Here is an 18,915-nt window from a genome sequence, read left to right on the forward strand (position 1 = left end):
GCCTGTCGTCCATTGGGCATCTTTTTAGAAAACATTTGTTATATAGTAAAATTATATAAAGAGATACCTGACAATCGTCAAATGAAGTAAGAGTAGATAAAACAATTTACCAATAAGATTGCATTTATAAAAAAAAAAAGGTCCACTGTGGCTGTCACGACTTACTTTTGCATGAAAAAGTGAAAGCCGCTCAGGCGTGTCCCACTCTTTGTGACCCCATGGGGATTTTCCAGGGAAGAATACTGGAATGGGTAACCATTCCCTTCTCCAGGGGATCTTCCCACCCCAGGGATTGAACCCAGGTCTCCTGCACTACCTGTGGCTTCTTTACCAGCTGAGTTTTTTGCAGAGTATCCATTAAAATAAGTGTTAAGATGAGTCATTTCCATATACAAATTGTAAACATAAAATATTTCTCCAATTATTCATAATTAAAATAAATGATTGAATATATAGGGGCTTTCTTGATGACTGAGATGGTAAAGGATGTGCCTGCAATGCAGGAGACCTGGGTTTGATCCCTGGGTCGGGAAGATCCCCTGGAGAAGGAAATGGCAACCCACTCCAGAACTCTTGCCTGGAGAATCCCATGGACGGAGGAGACTGGAAAACTACAGTCCATGGGTCTCAGAGAGTCAGACATGCTGAGCGATTATCACTTTCACTTTCATAGAATACATAGTAGATTCATGCTTTAAAACAAGATTTTATGAAATAATTTTACTTACACAGATGTTTTTCTAGTGAAAACTCACTGTATTAAACAATTATTGGCTGAACTCTTCTCTGAGAGAAAGAACAAGGGAGCCAAGTTCCATCCTCCGGGCTGTAGCCTGCTTTCCTATCTACAAACTGCAGTGCAGAACTGGAGAAAAACATGTTAAGTTTCCAAATAATTTAATCACTGTATGGTCGCCCCCCCCCAAAAAAAAATCTTTCTTATGAAGTTTAAAATATGCCAGTCCCCCTTGAAATCTTTCTTATGAGGTTTAAAATATGCACCTTATCTTTTAATTTAAATTATATTTATCTTCACTTTTAAATTAAGCCAAAATGCCCTGGAAAGACTGAGGGGAAGATTCTGACCATTGCTAAGATGTTAAGATGTTAAAACATTATTAAAACAGGCCTACTAATTTTTAGAAAATAAGTATTTAATAATTGGAATTGAATACATTCAAAACCAGTGGCTACCTGAGCCACCTGTAAGACTGAACTTCTTCTTCTTCTTCTTTTTTTTTTTTTTTTTGTAAAACAAGTGCACAAAACAAGGGTAATTTAGTTAGGAGTTTTACCTTCTAATCTTACAGAATGAAGTCTCTAGGGAGTCTCTAAGTCTCTTACAAATGAGAAAGTGTGAAGTTATTCATAAATTCAGCAGCCCTTTTAAAAAATGTGTAATAAAGCATTTTATGTATGAATGCTCCAGAGGGTATAATCATTGAATACTTATTAAAGCTTACATATGGGCCTTAGTCCTGTGAAAAAGGTGATCTGAGTAAGAACAGGTTGTTGGGTAGGAAGAGCTCAAATACTTCTAAGTATTTGAGGCCAATTATCTGAAAACTCAGGAGGACTTCAATGGTACCTCGTAATTACTCATTTGGAGCGGTAAGTCAGTTAGGTTAAAAATCCCTATTTAAATGCTGTCATAAATATGGTTGGTCAAGGTAGATGAGAGCAAGTTTGTGCCTGCAGGTGTGCTGTCTGTTAACAGGCCCAAGCCAGAGACCCCAATCAGCTTCTACAGTCCTGAGAAAACTGTGCTATTTTATTCGGAACTTTTTTTTTTTTTCCCCAGAAAACATAATTTGGAGCAATGTAGAAGGAAATGGCAACCCACTCCAGTATTCTTGGCTGGAGAATCCCATGGATGGAGGAGCCTGGTAGGCTACAGCCCACGGGGTCACAAAGAGTCGGACACAGCTGATTGACTTCACTTTCACTTTCTTTTCTTTTCACTCTGCCTTTCATAAATCTTTGACGTCATAGGTTTCCTCTCTTGATCTAAGACTGCATTTTCTGTGGTAGTACTTTCATTAGTGTAATCAACTAGTTTTGAAGTTGTAATGGGATTTTGTCGAGTTACTTGACATCCTCGGACAGTAGTTTCTTCTGTGTGTAGAGTGTGAGTGAATTGCACCACAGGATTTTGAGTAAAGGTTTATGCAAATGAGCATATTTTGCAAAGCTTATGCTCCATAATATGCTGAGCTTCGTCGCTCAGTCGTGTCTGACTCTGCAACTCTATGGACTGCAGCCCTTCAGGCTCCTCTGTCCATGAGATTCTCCAGGCAAGAAAACTGGAGTGGGTTGCCAGGACCTCCTACAGAAGATCTTCCCAACCCAGGGATCGAACCCAGGTATCCTGTGTTTACCATCTGAGCCACCAGGGAAAGGGATTCTGCTGGTCCAAATTATCCATAATAATAACATTCATTGTAGTTTAAAATTAAGAAATTGTGATAAGGAAAAGCTTTACATTCTGATAATTTAATAGGATGTTTTTCTTATTGTCTATCAATACAGACTTTTGAAAAAATATGTACATTTTAAAATGTGTTGCCTTTAATATATGTCTTATTGGTGCTAAAAATCTGGAAAAAGACTTTAGAGCCAATTTGTTGAAAAGCTTGACATGGCATTTTGTGAACATCATGGAAGATAAAGTTCATGGGGGGGAAAATTGGTCATAAATATCTGAGATGATCTGAAGTAATAAAAACACTGATGAATCCATCACTGTGCTCCCCGGCCTGTGAAGGAGAGCTGGGTAGTCGTATAGAATGTTGTCTTGCACCCATACTTCCATTACTATTGAAAACGAAGGTAGTGACCTTGTCCACAGTGGACATACGCGTTTCTCCTTGCTTAATAAGAATCTGATATTTAGGCTGCGATGTTCAGGACTATCTCAGGGGAGAATGAGATTTCAGTACTTGCTATTCACATTCCCTTAACTCCTTGCATCCGCACATCTAAGCACAGTATGTGAACTTGCTTTTTACTTACATGTGTCTGCTCTTGCGTGTGTGTATGCAAAGTGTCCAGTTCAATAGTTCATTATAAGAGAACTTTATGTATTTAAAATTTCTTTCATTGCTATCCTAATTAAAAAAAATCTCTGACTCTCAAAATAGACTGATAATGATCTAACGATAGTTCAATGTGATATTATGCTCCCCTTGCAAGTTTTATATAGCCAAACAGCTTTGATCATTATTTCCAAAGTCAGCAAAGTTTTCTCTTTTTTTAAACTTTTTATTTGATGCTGGAATATAGCTGATTAACAGTTTTGATAGTTTCCAGTGCACAGCAGTGCAACTCAGCCATACATATACACATATATCCATTTTTCCCCCAAACTTCCCTACCATCTGGACTACCAAATAACACTGAGCAGAGTTCCCTGTGCTACAGAGCAAGTGAAGTCTTCTGACATGAGAAATGTGTTATGCTTCTAATACCTCATCTGAACCTTCGCTTTACTGTTCATCTTTTATCCTATATTCATTTAATCATTCTAAAAACAACTTTTGATCAAAGATGAGCTGTTTCAAAAACTCTTACTTTGCTATTTCTGTTACTGTGGCCCTTCACTTCATTGCATGGAGCAAATGGATGAGAAAGGACATCTTAAAAAAACCCTGTTCACTGTTGACTGGTACACAAATACATCCAGTCAATAAAAATCCAGAAACAGCTTTTAGGGGCTAAAGAAACATCAGTGAGAACAAATATGACATGCTAGACTTTCCATATAAAATGAAACAGCCCAACAAGCATTTCGCTCTCTCCCCACTTTCATAACCCTGATAATTTTTCCAGGCACCATTTGATGCTACTAAATATATATTTACTCTATAACTATCCAGAACAAAGGAATATGGGAAGTAATATTGTTGATACATGAAGTACAAGACATTCTCACTTGCCCTTCCCCAGTTGTGCTGGCAGTTGCTGACAGTTGTAAAAACTTGTTGTTGTCATAAGCAGAGACAACCCAAAGGCACGCAGGGAATAAATGTATGCTATAATAATAACAAGGTGCCACTTTAAAAAATATTTCTTTTCAGCTTAGGGCTACATTTAAACCTTCAGGTACAGTTCATGAAACTTATAATGTGGGAGAGTTAGTGCTGGTAGTGTCTTTGAAAGTCTCTAGGGAAAAAGACTCTGAGATATTGTTATCATTATTACCATCTTGCTAACTGAATCACAGTTAGTGCCTTGGTTACTACACCTAAGGGAATGACTTACTACCCTCTAGGTTGAAATAGAGGACAAAATGAGATTCTTTCATTGTAGGGAGGTGGAAAAAATTCAGGCCGCACAAAGGAAAAGACATTCTATTCAACGTCAGTCTTTTAAAACGAGAGAACTAAATTAATCAGAATCAGTCCTCTACTTGGCCATATAAATTCATTGAGCATACATTTCAACTAAAATAAATGCACGTGACAATTTTTGCATAATTAAATACATTTTTCCTTCTAAAACATACTCATGCTTTGCTTTCATAGAAAGCAAAATGAAAGAGGCAAGATCTCATGCCAAAGCAGAGCTGCGCTTGAAAACGAGAGGTGGATGGGCCACAGTCTGCATTATTTTTTTTTTCCCTCTCTCAGTCACTTGAGCTGTAAAATTGTAAGATGCCGTTGAAGTAATTCAGTCAAATAAAGTAGAAGTAATATTGATGAAAATGCTTTCATTTTTACTGACTCCTGAATATTAAAGTGTAAATATGTAGACTTCCTTCAAACCCTGTAGATGGAACTAAATGTTCCAACTTTAAATATCTGGAAAGAAAATATAAACTGTATGTTACGCTTGAACCTGAAATACACTGTGTTTTGATGACACACTGAGCCCTTTGATAATGACCTATTTTGCTCAGCAATTATTTTTTATCCCTTTTCCTTATGTAGCTAATTTTTGTATTTGATCCCTATGTGGCCCTCATTTATTTTTAAACTAATTGTTAAGTGACTTGTCTGTTTGAAGTAGTTCACTGTGGATTGGGCAGATGAAAACTTTCTCCTCAAAGTCAAACCTGGCCTGTGATTTTGCATTTCTGTGCTAAATTACCTTGGTCTGAGAAATGGTTCAAAGATGACAGTGCCACTGGGACAGTCTTCTCAAGTACTTTCCAACTAATTATTAATGATATGGACTTTTAAAACGCTGGAAATATGTTTAAAAATAAACTGGGATGCTTTCTACGAAGGTACAGGAAAGAGAGATTTTAACTGAAAGAGGTGACCACTGACGTTAAGTATAAACCAGGAAAATAAAGGAGACTGTCCTTGATCATTTACTCAGCACTGGAGGCAATAATCAGTTTCCTCAAATCAGTTACGCCACTGAAGAGTGATGGCAGAGAGCAGACGCTTTATCAGCAAACCTGTGTATTTCGTATCAGTTTGTCTCTTTGTATTTTTAGACATAAATCTTTCCCATAGAGCTTATGTTCAGACAATGTTCTCTCCTCCCTCCAGGTGTGGAAACACAGTAGGATTTGAGGATTTTGAGCACCTGAGGGAAAAATTGTAATGTGAGTAAAAATTTATATTATTATGTTATAAGAAGTTTTATACTTTAAAAAATATACATCTTCACTTCAGTCAATAGAGTGTTTGGACAATTTAGAAAAAAATGGTATAAACTGTATCGAATTACATTTTATATCATATGTAGATATTAATGTGGATAGCTGGGAATACTGATCAGTTTTATAATGCATACTTGTGCAGATATGTTTTATGTATTGTGTAGATATTATTGGCGAGCAGTGGCACAAACACATCTATTTTATAGCTCTTCATATCAAATCAAGAATGCGATATTTTGACTCATGCCAGATTAGAAACAGCAATATTTTCTGTTGATTTTCTCAGCGAACACTCATATTTCCTGTTTTGAAAGCTGTCATAGTGAACTTAACATCAAAGTTTTCAGATAATGTATTTTCCAACATTATTTCAGACTAGCATTTTCACTGTGTTTTATCTAATACTGAATAAATATAAACTTCTTAATGCTATGGAGTAAGGATAAAGAGGACATGAAACCTGTTGATTGCAATATGAATTTAGCTCTCAACAAGCATGTCCCTGAGAAACACAAAACAATAGAAATGAGATCACAGAATATCTCTATTTTCTTATCTTCAGTCTATTTCAAATTGATAGATAACACAATGCCAAGCTATAAATAGTTCATATAGTGAGAAATGCTTGAATTGCATAGGACCATGGCTGATGAATTTTATTGTATAAAATGTGACTCAGTTTTGCTCTTCTAGTTAACTTGAAGGCCATCACAAAACAGTAAATATAAAAAGACTTGAGACATTACTAAATATCAACTGTAGTTGGTAGTTATACATTTACCTCAAGCTTGATGCAAGTTATATGACCAAGTAACCAGGTGTACAGTAGGAAGGATCCACTTCCATTTTAAAAGTGACTTGTGAAAATAATCATTTGTTTGATAAATTTATAATATGTTGAAGGCAAAACCATCTAATTGAATATGAGTTTGCCAACCATGAAAGATACACCACACCCATTTAAAAGCTTTATAAAGTAATAATTTTGTCACTTAAAAATTTAGTAGTAAGTATGTGTATTATGTGTGTGTGGGTACATATCTCTCTCCGTAATAGAATGCTTAAAATGTCTACACAGATATGGAGGCCTACTCCTTGCTTTGTCTACTGTGCTGTACATGGAATAGTCATATTGGGTAATTTGTATATATTTGTTCCTCTCATGCCATATAGTTGCTTGCTAAAATTATACATTTAATGTTTGCTTGAGCCATTAAGTTTTGTGAGTGCTTTCTTGTTGAAAGTCATTATTATAATATGTGGATATTATCCTATCATTTCCATCCCTGAATGGAGGATATCATTATGAGAATTTTCCAATGGATGATCTATCTAAAGAAAAAATTTGATTATTTTTGTTTGAAGGAAATGCAAAAAGATTTGCATTCCCAAGTGATGGATATCACTGATGTATAAAATTGTGTCTTACTTTTGCTTTATTTGAGATATTATTTTGGTCTCAAAAAATGCAATTTTCAAAAGTAAAGTAAAAACTATTTATCTACATCAATAGATATGTGTTGTGATTAGTAGACCGTTCAAAAACTAGTGACTTTATTTCCTAATGCCCAAGGTTAGAGAAGGCAACAAAGTATATGCTAAATATTTCAGTAATCTAGCATGTACAAAACTAGATGTTTGGAAACCAGAATCGCACATGATTCTACACATATTATCAAATGGCATTGTATATTTAACTTCAGCTCAAATATATTGTTAATACTCTTTGTGTTGAAAGTATTAAGTTCAAACAAGTATTTATATACTATAATCAATAATCTAGTCAGATGTTTAAATTGTCAGAAGTCAATTAGCAGTGGCCTACCATATGTTTGAATTTTGACTGTAAGTAAACTACCATCCCCAAGAAAAAGTAATGCAAAAAGACATAATGGTTGTCTAAGGAGGCCTTACAAATAGCTGTGAAAAGAAGAGTAGCTAAAGGCAAAGGAGAAAAGGAAAGATAAACACATTTGAATGCAGAGTTCCAAAGAATAGCAAGGAAGGATAAGAAAGCCTTCCTAAGTGATCCTCAGTGATTGTTAGAGGAAAACAATAGAGTGGGAAAGACTAGAGATCTCTTCAAGAAAATTAGAGACACCAAGGGAACATTTTATGCAACGATGGGCACAATAAAGGACAGAAATGGTTTGGACCTAACAGAGCAGAAGGTATTAAGAGCTGGTAAGAATACACAGAACTATACAAAAAATATCTTCATGACCCAGATAACCAGGATGGTATGATCACTCATCTAGAGCCAGACATCCTGGAATGTGAAGTCATGGGCCTTAGGAAGCATCTCTATAAACAAAGCTAGTGGAGGTGATGGAATTCCAGCTGAGCTATATCAAATCCTAAAAGATGATGCTGTGAAAGTGCTGCACTCAATATGCCATCAAATTTGGAAAACTCAGCAGTGGTCACATGATTGGAAAAGGTCAGTTTTCATTCCAGTCCTAAAGAAAGGCAATGCCAAAGACTGTTCAAACTACTTCACAATTGTACTCATCTCACACACTAGTAAATAATGCTCAAAATTCTCCAAGCTAGACTTCAACCGTATGTGAACCGAGAACTTCCAGATGTTCAAGCTGGATTTAGAAAAGGCAGAGGAACCAGAGATCAAATTGCCAACATCTATCAGATCATAAAAAAGCAAGCAAATTCAAGAAAAACATTACTTCTCCTTCACTGACTACACTAAAGCCTTTGACTGTGTATCACAATAAACTGTGGAAAATTCTTCAAGAGATGGGAATACCAGTCCACCTGACCTGCCTCCTGAGAAATCTGTATACAGGTAAAGAAGCAAACAGAACTGAACATGGAACAACAGACTGGTTCCAAATATGAAAAGGAGTACATCAAGGATGTATATTGTCACCCTGTTTATTTAACTTATATGCAGAGTACATCATGAGAAACGCTGGACAGGATGAAGCACAAGCTGGAATCAAGATTACTGGGAGATATATCAATAACCTCAGATACGCAGATGACACCACACTTATGGCAGAAAATGAAGAACTAAGGAGCCTCTTGATGAAAGTGAAAGAGGAGAGTGAAAAAGCTGCCTTAAAACTCAACATTCGGGAAACTAAAATCATAGCATCTGGTCTCATCACTTCATGGTAATTAGATGGGGAAACAGTGGAAATATTGACAGAATTTATTTATTTATTTTGCTCCAAAATCACTATAGATGGTAACTGTAGCCATGGAATTAAAAGACGCTTATTCCATGGAAGAAAAGTTATGACCAACCTAGACAGCATGTTAAAAAGCAGAGACATTACTTTACCAACAAAGGTCCATCTAGTCAAAGCTATGGCTTTCCCAGTATTCATGTATGGATGTGAGAGTTGGACCACAGAGAAAGCTGAGTGCCGAAGAATTGATGCTTTTGAACTGTGGTGTTGGAGAAGACTCTTGAGAGTCCCTTGGACTGCAAGGAGATCCAACCAGTCCATTCTGAAGGAGATCAGTCCTGAATATTCATTGGAAGGACTGATGTTGAAGCTGAAACTCCAATACTTTGGCCACCTGATGGGAAGAACTGACTCATTGGAAAAGACCCTGATTCTGGGAAAGATTGAAGGCGGGAGGAGAAGGGGATGGCAGAAGATGAGATGGTTGAATGGCATCACCGACTCGGACATGAGTTTGGGTGGACTCCGGGAGCTGGTGATGGACAAGGGAGGCCTGGCGGTGCTGCCATCCATAGGGTTGCAGAGAGTCGGACACAACTGAGTGACTGAACTGAACTGAACTGAACTGAAAGAAACAATATCCTTTTAGGTAAATAGGAGATAATACTGGGACAGTATTTCTGCAAAATTTCAGTAAGTATTTACACACACACAGATACACACAGAAACATACTTTTATGGATCAACTACAATGGGCAGCTCTTGGTTAAATAAAGGCAAACAAATTTTGTTTTATTTTATTTTTTTACAACAAGAACTCTCATATACCAATACCACGATAACTCAAACTGTCTGAATCTAAGCTATGCATATATTAGGTAAGATATTCCAAAGTGAATTAGCCATAGAAACTGCTTTTTCATGGAAAATCATGCAGACATCGCATTCTCTGAAATCTTAAAGAAGTGATATAGATATGTTTATTGTCATTAAATCTGACTAGCACTCTGAAATCACATCTAATTTAAACTCTCATTAATATTTACCATGTTTTACCCCTTCAGTGTTGGTTCTGGACACCTTGCTCTCCTTCCCACTTGAATTCTTCCATTCACACGGGAAAGCAGATGCAATATTTCTTTAAGGCAACTCACGAAAGAGGTGATTCATGCCAAGGGCTTTATCCCCTTATAATTCTGCTTTACAGTATGAGGCAAAGTTGTTTTTTTTTTTTTTCCTTTTCCCTGGTAAAATGGAGGAAAATGAGCTTTTATTCAAGTCTGCTGCTGCTGCTGCTAAGTCACTTCAGTCGTGTCCATCTCTGTGCGACCCCAGAGATGGCAGCCCACCAGGCTCCCCTGTCCCTGGGATTCTCCAGGCAAGAACACTGGAGTGGGTTGCCATTTCCTTCTCCAATGCAGGAAAGTGAAAAGTGAAAGTGAAGTCGCTCAGTTGTGTCCGACTCCCAGCGACCCCATGGACTGCAGCCTACCAGGCTCCTCTGTCCATGGGATTCGCCAGGCAAGAGTGCTGGAGTGGGATGCCATTGCCCTCTCCATATTCAAGTTAAATATGAGAAGTGTTTTGTTGGGAGGTAAAGTTCAATTTGGGGTAACAAAGGTCCCTCAGAGTACCCATGTTCCTGATGAAACTACCTCCCCCCCAGCTTTGACATTCCTCACATCAAGACTGAAGGTGGGGGCATCTGAGAATCCCCCAAGCATATGGTGAGACCACTTCTGATCGCCAACCCTTCTTGTTCCAGAACCAAACTTTTAAAATATCGTTCCATAGAAGACCATAACCGGAGCTGATTATCACATTCTGTAAAGAAACAATAAAAGCTAATCCAAATACGCTCTGTACCCTCATTTATGTCAGTATCCTAAGTAGCCCAAGACTCTGAGGTCTCCCGTAGTCATCTAAATTCTTGAAGACACAAGGCTCTGTGTATCCACTGAGATAACTCATCCTCTCACAGTGTAAACTCTTAATGGTGATCACTGAACAAAGAAAAGTCCCTCTACCTTCCTTGTGTCTGAATGTTTCTGCCACTTCTTGTTCTAACTGAAATCTAGCCATCTAAGTATACTGTGTCCACAGGAGGACTCTCTAGTAGTCTTTCACTCACACCCCAAGAAGCAGCAGTCCAGGAGTTGGGATACATTTTCATCTCTCCTCGAAACACGCAAGCAGATGAACAACTTGTTTAAATTGTATCAGGGAAAATTGTGAATGTGAAGGTTTTCCTAATGATTGGGAACACCTACTGAAAAACATCACTGATGTTTTATCAACTTGTTTACTACCTTCCTTCCGCCAGTGCTTTTATTTTTTATTCTTTGTGTCATCAATCAATATCTATACAGATAATCTATGCGACACATTATAATTTTAGTTTTGTACTTGCTCACCTCCAATAATTTTCATCTACAATTCACTTCAATCACCCATTCCATCATCACTCTATCTAAACATTATCATTACCAATTTCTGGACCACCTCCAAAATCTTAATTAAAGCTAACACACCTCATATTTTCACATTAAAATATGAACTCTTCAAGAACTCTAACTCTCCATGTTATTTGATTCTGCCATGACCTCTACCCACTGAAACCAGTAATTTTTTGTTGATCTCCTTACTTTTGAAGTTACCAACATACATGCTAATCCTCACTCTAAATATGACTACAGAAGCTTGAGACTGCCCTCAAAGACACATACTGCATTTCCCTACAGCATGTTTTCCTTGTCTTTTCTCTTTGCTAACAATTTTTCTCCTCCTCCACCCAAATCAATGGCTATCAGCAGTATTTAGACTGCATTTGATTTCAGGGTACCAAAAAGAAAAAATACATTGGACTAATTTTATCAGTATCCTTACTCAGTGAGTGAAAGTGAAAGTCGTTCATTCATGTCTGGCTCTTTGCAACCATGCAACTTTACAGTCCATGGAATTCTCCAGGCCAGAATGGGTAGCCTTTCCCTTCTCCAGGGCATCTTCCCAACCCAGGGATTGAGCCCAGGTCTGCAAACATTGCAGGCAGATTCTTTATCAGCTGAGCCACAAGGGAAGCCCAAGAATACCCAGTTTAACTCTATTGAAACTACTGTTTTCAATGTCACCACATACCTCTATCTTGAGGTATTCAGTGGCATATTTTCACTATCTTATCTCAGTTTGTTTCATCTTGTCTGACGTTCTAAGTCTGCAGAAGCATATAATCAATCTCTCTTCAAACACTTGTTCACTGAGTTACTGAGACTCATATTTGTGTGTATGTTTTTATACCTCACTAGCCATTGTTACAGAGAAGGCAATGGCACCCCACTCCAGTACTCTTGCCTGGAAAATCCCATGGACGGAGGAGCCTGGTGGGCTGCAGTCCATGGGGTCGCACACGACTGAGCGACTTCACTTTCACTTTTCACTTCCATGCATTGGAGAGGGAAATGGCAACCCACTCTAGTGTTCTTGCCTGGAGAATCCCAGGGACGGGGGAGCCTGGTGGGCTACAGTCCATGGGGTCGCTGAGGGTCGGACACGACTGAGCAACTTCACTTTCACTTTTCACTTCCATGCATTGGAGAGGGAAATGGCAACCCACTCTAGTGTTCTTGCCTGGAGAATCCCAGGGATGGGGGAGCCTGCTGGGCTGCCGTCTATGGGGTCGCACAGTCAGACACGACTGAAATGACTTAGCTTAGCCATTGTTATCAGTTATTTTTACTGGATTATTCTTTTCATGGTTCTAAAAGTTGGAGACCACTCCACCTTTCTGGTGAAGAATCTTTTCTCCTGTCCTTCTGTAATCACAACCATATCACTTGATTTTAGTTACTATACATAAAATGATGACACACAAATCTGTGATAACAGCTTCAGCTTTTCCCTTGAAATAAGGATTTCCATATCCAATTGACTTACTGATATTTCTACATGGATCTTACTAGAAACCTCAGGCATAATATACCCCAAACTAAACTTTTGATTACTCAAAACCATGCCTCCTATGGTATACCACATTTCAGTAAATATTATAATCATTCACTCAGCTGTTCAAGCCAAAAAGCCTAGAGTTATCCTATAACTCTCTGTTATAGTCATGTTCTCTATTTAGCGTTAGAAAATACTTCAGTTCCACCTTCAGAAGATGTCCTGAATCTGATCACTACTTATCTGTACTTCCTCCACTGTCACTTTTATCCAGGCTCCATCACTTCTTGCCTTTATTTTACAATAAAGCCTTTACTTGCAGCTATGCTTCTATTCTTATGCTTTCATTATATTTATTGTACAGTCTTTTAAGACGTAAGTCAGATCATGTTTCTTGCCAGCTTAATATCCTCCAGTGGCTTCTTGCTGGGTGACTGTATCAGCAAGTGTGAATAGCAGGTACATATTGGTGAATAGATCAGATAGAGACATAATTTAGCCACATTAAATAGGATTCGTATATCTAAATGATTTGTAGAGAAGTCAGTAGAGTCAGAATTCACTGTAGAAGGAGGAGAATCACAATGCAAGAGGTTTGACCAGAAGCTGTAGGGTCATAGAACTCTGCCAAGCTGAAATTTTAAATGTCAGTGAAAGACTTGGAGTCGTAGCACACCTCCGGGATGTTTAACCATTTTCGATGAGGCTTATAGCTACATGAAGCTGGAGCAGCCCAGCGTACAATCTTTTAGGATACTTGTCTCTGTTCATTCGCCTGGGCCAGAGTTATCACTTCATTCTTAGAAATATATTTGCCAGAGTATAGTATATAACCTTTAGGTATAAACAAAATTTCTCATCTTTAGACTTTTTATCTAACAGCTTACTCTATCTTTCCTTAACCAAGCTGAGGAAGTGGGTTTGGTTGTCTTCCAAACTCATCTGAAATCATACTCCAGGATTTATCTAGCACTTGCCGTCACGCTTAAAATAGAATCTAAATTCTCTACTAATGCCTGTAAAATCCAGCTAAATCTAGTCCCTGACTGCCTCTCCAAACACACTTATTACCACCTTCACCTTATTTTTTTTTACCGTGCATCAGATACCATGGCTTCTGACCTTATGTTTAAACATGCTGTCAACTCCCTGGTGTCAGAATTCTGTATGTTCTATTCTCTGTACTATCATGCTTTTCCTTTAGAAATCCAAAAGGGATTACCCCTCACTTCATTAGGTTTTGGCTCATTGTCAGTTCCTCAGAGAGACCTCCTATTCCCAATCTGAAAGGTGAGCCCACTTCCCTCTAGGTTCCACTGCTTCAATTTTTCTTCATAGCACTTGTTAGTTTTTGAGACTTTTCTTGTTTATTTGTTAGTTTTGCTAAATGAATGAAAAATAATTTATGTAATTAAGTGTATGTGTGTATTTACCTGAAATGTCAAAGTATAAGAAAAAATTTAATAACAAATCCCTGTTAAGCTTTTAGTTTAACTGAGAAAGCTTATAGGCTTTCCGTTGTTTCACTTCATGTTCTAATGAGTATCACAATTAAGTGTTGCTTTAATTAAAAAACAGTTTAAATATATGTAACCAAAGTAGTTTACCCTGCCAGATTATGCTGACACATTAGTAATTTCAAATTCATTCGTCTAAAATGGAAATCAGCATTATATTTAATGCTGATTTTATATTATATTTTATATCATTAATTTTATATTATATTTTCATAATTGTATATTATTTTTATATATTATTAATTTTATAGTATATTTAATTAATTAAAAGATTATTTGGCTTGAAAAACTCAAATGAAAACACTCCCAAGAACTAAGAGAATAAGGACTCTTAAGACGGAGATGTCAGCTTTTTTCTGATATTTGTGTTTTCAACTGAGGAGCAATTCTTCCTCTGTCTCACCTTTGGGGAATCAAAAATGAGAACTCAACAAGAAAAAAAAGAGTGTGATAGTGTGTGTTGTTTGCTCTTGAAAACTTATTAAATTCTGAGAGAAAACAAGATTCAAAATAATTGAAAATGCTCATTTTCAATTTGCCTTGTTCCTACTAGTGGATGCTACTGTTGACAATGTAAAATGTGAAATTAACAAGTACTATTATGTATTTCTAATATGTGTTTTTTACTATAAATCACTGAAGTCTTTTACATTGGTATCCTCACTCCCCACCCCACCCCCACACACAAAACATGCGCATTTAACAAATATAATGTATATACAAAAACACAGTTTTCTGATTTACCAAAAAATGTACCATGGATAGAATTACAAAAAAATTCCATGAAGAGGGAGTATAGTTTTTTAAAGCCTTTGATCCAAGGAACAAAATACTGTTTTGGACTAACAAAGAGTCTGCTGTTGACCTCACTGGTATCTTAGCGTCAAGCACAGATACTTCTTCATTTCTGATGCTGCTGTTGTTGACGTGTGCATCTTCTCCCTGAGGTTAAGTGTGCACATATTGCTGCTTCTCTGCTTAGCGGAAACACTGGAAGTCATCAGGTGAGACCAGTTTCACTCTGTCCATGTGGTTGGTTTCACGTTTTCCTATTGGTTAAGACAATTCCCAGTTCTTTAAAGAGAGGCTGTAGCTTAAGTTTTAACACTTGATGACTAAATGCCCTTTTATTAATTTTCTTTATCCTTCTGAAATTACCTTAGATTTGTTTTCCTATCCTAATGTAGGTAATAGTTTTGCAGAATGAAACAAAAATATACTATATTTTGTGTATGATAACTTTTGCAATCTGAAAAAAAAAATTTGCTTTCTCTGGCTCAATATACCATAAAATTTGTTCCCACATAGAATGATGTTGTTTCTTTCTTGCTGTGAAAATGTCAAGTTCAGTATGAGGGAAAATGTGAATTAAGCACTAAAGTAAATTTTCTTTACTTAGTATACTTGAAAGAAACAGAATAAATTATATTAAAAATAAAAATACTAGAAAGGTTGTTTAACAACATATATCAATATTTTATTTATTAAAATACCACTATTATCTAAGAGATTTTATAAGGAACAGATAAACTATCTTGTAAAAATATGTTTTATTTAATAGAAATCTTACGGTAGCATTAGCCTCCTTCATCTTATCCAATCCAATTCTTTGAAAGATTTCCCAGCATGCTCTCCCCAAGTGCACATAGAAACAATGTGTTTGCTTTAGTTTGAAGATACGCGAAAGCATTAATGTCACCTCGGGAGGTCTCAGGTCTCCCATGCGTGGCTTGTCTCTTAACATTAGTCAGGCAATTTGACCAATGCATCCCTGGATCTTCTCTTCACTTGTAAAGATACAGAAAACCAATTTTGTTATTGAGCTAACCGAACTCATCAGAGATTGCAGTGAAATGCATTATGCAAAAAAAATTATTTAAATAAAGTATCTTTCATTCTATATATTATCTTTGGAAAGATGACTATTAGGCTGACTCATTTTGTCCTCCATCTCTCCTGAGTTCTTTGTTTTTAGTCTTGTCCCACTCTGCGCTGTATTCTGGGTAATATCTTTAGATAATTTTCATTTCATCAAATCCGTGTCTTTAGGATTGTCTGAAATACTGTTTGCCATGTCTGGCATACATGTTAGTACACAAAACCATTTGTTAACCCATTTTCAAATACATTTGCTCTCTTTCCCTCCCATGCTGATTTAAGCACTATCTTTAAAATATGTGTACATAATGGGCCAAAGAACTGAACAGACATTTCTCCAAAGAAGACATACAGATGGCTAACAAACACATGAAAAGATGCTCAACATCACTCACTATCAGAGAAATGCAAATCAAAACCACAATGAGGTACCATCTCACACCAGTCAGAATGGCTGCCATCAAAAAGTCTACAAGCAATAAATGCTGGAGAGGATGTGGAGAAAAGGGAACCCTCCTACACTGTTGGTGAGAATGCAAACTAGTACAGCCACTATGGAGAACAGTGTGGAGATTCCTTAAAAAACTGGAAATAGAACTGCCTTATGACCCAGCAATCCCACTGCTGGGCATATACACTGAGGAAATCAGAATTGAAAGACACGCATGTACCCCAATGTTTATCGCAGCACTGTTTATAATAGCCAGGACATGGAAACAACCTAGATGTCCATCAGCAGATGAATGGATAGGAAAGCTGTGGTGCATACACACATTACTCAGCCATTAAAAAGAATGCATTTGAATCAGTTCTAATGAGGTAGATGAAACTGGAGCCTATTATACAGAGTGAAGTAAGTCAGAAAGAAAAACACCAATACAGTATATTAATGCATATATATGGAATTTAGAAAGATGGTAACAGTGACCCTATATGTGAGACAGCAAAAGAGACACAGATGTAAAGAACAGACTTTTGGACTCTGTGGAAGAAGGTGAGGGTGGGATGATTTGAGAGAATAGCATTGAAACATGTATATAATCACATGTGAAATAGATTGCCAGTCCAGGTCCTGTCCATGAGACAGGGTGCTCATGGCTGGTGCACTGGGATGACCCTGTGGGATGAGATGGGGAGGGATGTGGGAAGGAGGGTCAGAATGGGGAACACATGTACACCCATGGCCGATCCATGTGAATGTATGGCAAAAACCACTACAGTATTGTAAAGTAATTAGCCTCCAATTAAAATTAATTAGAAAAATTAAAAAAATAAAAACAAAACAAAAATGTATATATGACATATTCATATGTTATTTAAATAAATTTATTTATATAAATATTAGGGATATAATTTGTGTACATGCTTCCCTAGTGGCCCAGACAGTAAAGCATCCGCCTACAATATGGGAGACCTGGCCTTGATCCCTGGGTCGGGAAGATCCTCTGGAGAAGGAAATGGCAACCCACTCCAGTACTCTTGCCTGGAAAATCCCGTGGATGGAGGAGCCTGGTGGGCTACAGTCCATGGAGTCACAAAGAGTCGAACACGACTGAGCGACTAAACTTTTTTTTTTTGCATACGCAAATTCATGTTGCTGGCTTACTTACTGTTTTTTATGTGCAAAACGATACTGGCCAGTAAGTATCCTTCATGCTGTCATTGCATGGGTTTGGTATCAAGGGTGGGAGATTTTCCTCATTCAGAAGACTGGAATGCCAGGTTTCTTGAGTATGCATGTATTCAGATACTTTGACAAGTACTATATCATTGCTTGATGTTTTCACCAAGTAAACAAATCCAATTTGTCACCACTACATAAACAATATTACCAGTATCTAGAACTTCCACTCTGGGAGATGGTAGAGAACAAGGAAGCCCAGCGTCCCACAGTCCATGGGGTTGCAAAGAGTCAGACATGATTTAGCTACTGAACATCAACAGCAGAACTTCCTTGCATTCCATTCATTAATCTTAACGTTCCTCAAGGATAACCACTGTTCTGATATAAACGACATAGACTAGCTATGAATGTTTTTTTTTTTAACTTGATAGGAATTAGCTTTTTAACATCTGATATTTTAAATTCAACATTAGGTTTGTAATTTTCATCCTAGCTGTGTTTAACAACAGTTAATTTCCATAGTTTAGTAAAAATGTTTCATGTGAATATGTCACAACTTACCTATTCTATTGTAGCTAGGCACATGGATTGCTTCATTTTCTAACATGAATAATGCTTCTATAAGTAAGCATTGCACATGCCTTTTGGATACATATATTTTTCTGTTAGTCTGTAAGGGAGGAATTGCTGAATGATAGAATCTGTGAAATAATTTTCCAATATGGTTGAGCTAATTTGAATAAATTCAGTAGGCAGATTTTAAGTACTAATTCAACATACTTAATGTTGAGTATCCTATATATTTTGGAGAAGGGAATGGAAATCCAGTATTCTTGCCTGGAGAATTCTATAGACAGAGGAGTCTGGTGGGCTACAGTCCATGGGGTCGAAAAGAGTCAGACACGACGGAAGGACGAACACACACACACATTCTATATATTTGCAATTCTATATTAAAATAAAAAATTGTTTTTGAAGACTACTTCAGAATAGGTTCAGATTTACAGAAAAGTTTTCCATATAATGTTCAGAGTTCCCACATACCCCATATCCAGTATCCTCCATTTTTACAGCCTGCATTATTAGTATGGCATATTTGACAAGATTCATGAACCATTATTAATACCTTTGTATTAATTAAAGTTCATACTTTCCTTAGCTTTTATCCACTATTCTTTTCTTTCTTTCTTTTCC

General features: G+C 37.0%; 1 pseudogene; it reads right to left on the bottom strand.

The window, feature by feature from the left end:
* Positions 1-18,915, bottom strand: part of LOC114114975 (small ribosomal subunit protein eS8-like) — a 67,939-nt pseudogene that overhangs the window by 45,793 nt on the left and 3,231 nt on the right.

The sequence above is a fragment of the Ovis aries genome, chromosome 5, assembly GCF_016772045.2.
Source record: "Ovis aries strain OAR_USU_Benz2616 breed Rambouillet chromosome 5, ARS-UI_Ramb_v3.0, whole genome shotgun sequence".
In the NCBI taxonomy this organism is placed as follows: domain Eukaryota; kingdom Metazoa; phylum Chordata; class Mammalia; order Artiodactyla; family Bovidae; genus Ovis; species Ovis aries.